Below are 6,450 nucleotides of genomic sequence, written 5' to 3' on the forward strand. Positions count from 1 at the left end.
ACCATCAAAAAAAGTCACTCAACCTGTCAATACATATGGTTTCAGGTACCCCAAGAGGGAACAAGAAGGGAATGAATCCTGCAGAGCTCCTGTCCTTTACTGCTTCGCTTCCTTTAAAGAATTTACTTACCACTCATGTAAATGTGGTATTAAAAGAAAAATGTTTCCTCCTGGGCATAAAGCCTTAAGGCATATTACTGGCAAGAAAAACTAAGATTTTTGAAAAGAAAATGGCAAGCATTTTGAAAACAAAAAGAAAGAAAGACATTGTGGACATTACTAGAAGGCATGAAACTCTATCTAGTTAGTGTTAAGGCTAATAGAGTAGGTATTGATAGACCCAGTGCATAAAAAGTTATGGCTGATAAACAGAATTCCTTGTACAAATTCTGTGAGAGGGAGGATGACAGTTCATGTCATCTGGATGGATGCAGCATTCCCCAAAAGCTGAAGTACTCATCCTTAAATTGCTTATGTCCATTTGCTCTCCCTGCTTTTTTCTACATGGCAAAGTTGGTTTTGTCCCTAATACAGAAGGTTGAACTGCCTTGTTCAGCAGGAAGGAAGAGTAGCTCACAGCTCTGACTGAGACAGGTGGCAAGGAGCACAGTCTGTACAGAAAGTGGCTGCAGACCAGGATTTTGGCTTTCAATTGCCCACAGGTTCTTCAGTTAAGTGATCTGCCAGTGAGATCCACAGTGAACCAATTGCATTAGAAAGGGATTGAGATCATCTTATCCCTGTGCTCCTCACATCCTCTTGCACTGATTTGCTTCCAGATGCAGAGATAGAAGCACAGAGATGTTCAGCCTGTGAAGAGGTCTTAAGGCTAAAGCCATTTTAGATGTGATGGAATCCATATCTACGTCCTTATTCACTTGTTGATTTACATGAGCAGTGTCTTTAGGTAAAGATAAAAATAATGTAAATCTGACACCAAGTGGGTATATAATTTTGAAGGCCATCAAATGAAAAGATAATTTACATTGAGTGTTTTCCTAGAAAATATGTTTACTTGTCTAGAAGTGTTGTGGGTGCCAAAAACTCAATTTTAAAAGACAAATGACTCTGCAGGAAAGCGGAAGGACTGTGCAGGCCATGCACTTCCCTCAAGCCATTACAATGATTGACTCAAACGACTTGTTAGTTTAAGAGACTTCTAGCAGGAACCGGAGCATGCTGTATGCTGTATGCTGTATGCTGTTTATGTTTCAAGAAAACACAGACTATGTTGATTTACAGCTCTCCAGGTTTCTCCTTTAAGCAAAAATACAGACTACAGAAAAATTCCATGGAAGAAAAAGAAAAAAAACCCACAAAATAAATGAACCCTCACAAAATTCATAATTCTAGAGTTAGAGGACATTATACTCAGGCAAGTAGCAGCATTCAGTTTCCTAGCTTCACCATCTGCTTTTCAACTTCACTCCCTACATGCAAAGCTAAAAGTTTTAGAAGGGCAGAGGGTCACCATTACTTCAAATAATTGGTATTTTAAATATGTCAGAAATACCATGAGGGCTGGCAGGAAGCCATTAGCTACAGACAAGGAAGCAAAATTTGTCTTCTCAGATTTATAATGAAAAGTCCATGCATTATACTAAATCCCTGCAAAGAAGAATCTTTAGAGATCAATTCAATTCCTCAGAGTTTCATATTTTCATCAGACTATTCCTCTGCCTTGGGCATTTTAAATAGCTGCTTGTGCAAGAGAATTCATAACGTAGAGGAACAGAGCTCACACTGCATGAACTGTCTGGTTTCACGCTTTTGAGAACAAACATGAACTTAAACCCCTACTTTCAAAAGGCATTTGCACTGGGTTTTCATTTTGTTTTGCTTTTTCCTTAAATTCTGTTAATCTTGTCATTCTCCCAGTTAGTAGCACAAAATTTTTCTTTAGGTTCATGAGCACAAAGGCTTCAATTTTGTCTGATTGTTAAGAAACAATCTTAAAACCTTTAGCCATTGCATCACAGAGTGCAACTAAGCCTCTGAAGTCAAATATGCCACACCAAGATACTTTTCCACAAAGAGCTTAGAATTCAAAGGGAAATCAAGCTAAGCCTTTCAAAATGCAGTGCAGCCCAAGTGAGTCCACTTAAGGAGAGACATGCACAAGCAACCCAACAGCAGATCTTGGTTAACAAATATATTTCTTCACACAGGCACATCTGAGCGGCACCCAGTACAGCCTGACTGAAGCAGATAGGAACTCCTGCACCTATTTAGTCTGGAGTGAAAATTCTGCAAACATGAGAGTCATACCTTCTCGACCAAGTCACATCTATTTTGCTTTATTCTGGGGAGAGCCCATCAAGTCCAGTTGAAGAGAGAGGGAGAATTTAACAGCAAGAACTTTTTAAAATTCAACAAGACTTCTACTAGTCATTTTTAATTTAGTGCTTCTTTTATTAAAATGGTACTTATTAGGTAAAATTTCATTTACCCCATACAATTAATTTGAACTAATAATGCTTAGACAGTTCTTAGAGATGTGATATTAGTGTTGGCAGAGTTTCCTCTATTGTCTGCCACGTTCTCTAAAATTATGTCAAGCCACAAGCTAGGTCATCACTGCTTATATAGAGTCCAGTAAAGCTAGCTAGCAATAGTATGCTTTTGGCAGTTTTGGAGTTGCTATTTTAAAGCTCCTTTGCCTGGAGCTATCTAGTCTCAAGGGTTACAAAAGGAATCCTTGAGTTTCCCATATAGCATCCCAGAAAAGGATGTATCCTGACTCTTCAGTAATTGAGAATAGCCATAGGATTAGACCACCATTTGATACTCTGTTTGGATAAGACCCTCAATTTAGATGTTATTCATATCAGATGTTTATTTTAAAGTGAGGCATATTTAGGGTTTTAGTAGCTCAAGCCAGATTCCATGCCAACTTTCTCCATGCTATACATAGCCACCATCTGGCACAACTGCACCAGCACAACCCCCAGGGTTCCAAAGGGCAGCTCTCTGTGACACCAGCAGGGCTTAGCCCAGTTCCGAGCAGGTGCAAGTTCAGGTGCAGCTGCAGCTCAGCCTCTGCAGGACTCACACTAGAGCAAACCACAGGTTTCCAGTGCCTGACGTGTGACATTGAGGCTTGCATCAGATCAAGCTCAGATATTTGTTCTCTGTTCACCTGCATTTGTCTAAATTATGGACTGAAAACCTTCAAATGAGCTACCATCTGGTTTAAATGAGCCTGCTGGGCCTCTTTTCTAACATCGCAGTGCTGAGTCAGCTTACTCATGAGCGGGGGCTTGCCCATCAGGCTTCTAGAGAAACAGTCTGTGGTGTATGAGAACTGTGTTACAAGAATCCAGATAAGGAGAGCATACTTTAGGTAGATGAAAATATTTCATGATGGGCAACCTTGTCAGAATTCATTTTTTTCATTGCTGACCTCTCTGACTGATACAGATTGTTTTGGCTGAACCCTTTAGGTGAGGTTGTTGATACTCAAAAGCTCAGACCTTCATCTCTTAGTATGATCTCTAGACCATTCTTGAATAAATCCAGCTGCAGATCAGACATTAATTAGTGATACCAAATATTTTATGCAACGATTAAAGATTAACTGTATATGCAAATACACAGCAGTCTGTCCAAATATGCTTGAACTATAACTATATTTCTTTGCAAAAGCCACGATGGACTGCCCTTAAAAAAGCATACATAAACTATTCCTATTTCTCACAGGGCAGCAACTTCCAGCCAGACCCCGCAGAACAATGACCTAATTGGGCTATGAGGCAGTCAGCCCACATGGCCATATTTACGACATTTCCTTACTCTGTTTGCAAGGATAACTAATTGGAAGCATCACATCCAAACATATTAGGAAAGAGCTGAACACGACACCTGCTGTGCATAGTTTGTGTGCTGCATACACAAATAGTGCAGAATTGCACACTGGAGAAACTCAACATGTGGCTAATGGGAGACTCTGCCACTGCAAAGCAGCAAAGCTTTTGGCATTTCACATATACTCACAGAAGTGAAGGTTAACAGTTTTGAAATTATTTACTTTGTACTAAGAGCCAAACAGTAGCTTTCTTTTTGTGTTCTGCTTTGCATTGTGACACAAAACTGAAACAAAGAAATTAGAGGGGTAAACCTCTGTGATATCCTTAGAGAAATACTTGTAAGGAGCTGGGCTTCTGCCAGGGCAGAGAATGGTGTAACAGTTCTGCAGGGTTATACCAAAGGTATGGCCAGACTAATAGCTAACGCCTGGAAAAGACTGTGGCAGTGCACTCATGTTCTGACACATTCCCAGAATACTTTTTCATCCTTTAGCAGTTTGCAGTTTGTTGGCTTCCACCAGCAGATATTGCAGGCTTGGATGTGGTCACCTCCAATGGATACTCTTCTGGAAATGCTTGGCTGCTTTTCAAATGTGTGTACACCAACAGTGGCCACAGCACCCCTTGGCAAGGGATTAGCTTTACCATTTAGCTTTACTTTGGAAGAGGAGATACTTCCTTTTCCTTTTTTTTGAAGTCTCCTTACTTCTAATCTGGCATGCTGACCAATTCTTCTCTTGGGAGAACAGTCAAGCAGCCAATATATCCTCACCATCTCCAGGGCACTGGATTTTTAGGACTGACTCTCCCTCCAGTTATCCCTTTTCCAAACTGAAGAGTCCTGGTCTTAGTGGGGAAGATCTTTTACGTTTTGATAGCTTTCACTAGACCTCTTCTAATTTTGTTTCATTCTTATTGAACTGAAGGTGCAGAACTGTACGCTACATCTATAATGGAAGTTTACCATGGAAGTATTCAGAGGCACACTGATATAATCTGTCTTCTACATCTTTGCTAGTAACTTTCATCATCATTCTTGCTTTTTGAATGCTACTGATGTATCCACACATTAAAAAGTAAATCCTTACTTGTGAGTTAAAATAGTTTGTTGAGAATATTTTAATGTGACTGTGTATTTTCATGAGCACCACTTAATACTGAACTAAAATTGAAGTTCAATGCTCATTTGAAATTCCAGTCACTCAGTCCAACAAGGGCTACATGAAATTCATTCTTCTTATCTTCTAAAAACTGAAATAATTGGAGGATTTTCTCACCTTGCTGCTTGTGCCCTTCCAATGTCTTTATGGCTGTGCTGAACAGCCTATCTCATCACATCAGCCTTACCACATTTCACCATAATGTGCTGCTGATGTCTCTCTCCATAACTAAAACCAACCTTTTTCTCCTGTCCTTGTGTATTAACTATTTAATTATCTATGGAGTTATCTTCTCTTGTATGCAAAGGCGACCTCCTTACCTTAAGAGCTCTCTGGAAATCGAGGAAGACTAAATCAGACTGCACCTTCAAAAGTAACAAGAGATTTCTGAGACGTGACTTCCTTTACAAAAGCATTGATCCTCTGAAGTGTGTCATTTAGCCACGTGTTGGTTATATAAAGTAGCTCTGCAGCAACAGCTGAAGAATTTCCTGAACCTCCCCTGGAATTTCTTTTCGTGAAAGCATCAAGGAAGTTTATCCAGATGATTGTAACCTGTTAGGAAGAATCTGCATGCCATCCCAAACATGAAGATATTTATAGGTTTCTTGCTGGAATCCTCTACAGATTGTATCAGGAAAATCATACCCTAGCATGCAAAGTCTTCTGCATTGTGCTTCACTAACTCAGAGCAGTAGTATAAGCAGGAGGGAAGAATTAAGACAAAGCTGATAGAATGGGGATAAAAGACCCTCAGACCCGTCTGAGGTTCAGTGGAGCCTGTATTTATGTATAACACTGATTACAGACACATATGTAATGTAGATATGTATATTCCTCCAGAATCAGTATTTTCTGAAAGAGTATATAAGTTGAAGATGATAACTCCTATGTTATCTCACTTTCTCACAATGAGAATAAAAATCATTTATGCTTGAGCCACATGGGTGTCCTGTGATGCCCCAAGAGGGGATGCAAGGCACCAGAAAGTAGTAACTGAGTGATAAAACAGATGTGTTTCATCTCATATTACAAGTTTAATATTAGAAAAAAAAAGTGTTGAGGATGTGTTTTCAGAGGTCACAAGATCCCACCACTTCTGATCAGGTGGTTTTTTAGATGCTTCAGTACCCAGTGAATCGGGCTTTGTGAACATTTGCAAATATGCTAACCAAAGGCTAAAAGGTCTTTTCTGGGCACCCTGTTTTGAAAACAGAATTACTGTGTGTCTACACTTTTCTTAAAGCACAGTGATTTGGAGATTCTCCTTATTACTTAAAGATTTCAATTAGAGCATTAACTGTTGTCACTGATAACAACTGGAAATATCACAACATAAAATGACACTTCATGTTATCTCAGACTCAGTGCAAACCCGTAAGTGGGATTACAGTTTGAAAAGAGAGCCATGCATTTTGAAATTCTCATTAGTCAGAATACTGCTGCAAAAAATGCATGTCAGGTGATTTCAGTGCTGCAGGGGT

This window comes from Camarhynchus parvulus, chromosome 2 (assembly GCF_901933205.1).
Source record: "Camarhynchus parvulus chromosome 2, STF_HiC, whole genome shotgun sequence".
Classification (NCBI taxonomy): Eukaryota; Metazoa; Chordata; class Aves; order Passeriformes; family Thraupidae; genus Camarhynchus; species Camarhynchus parvulus.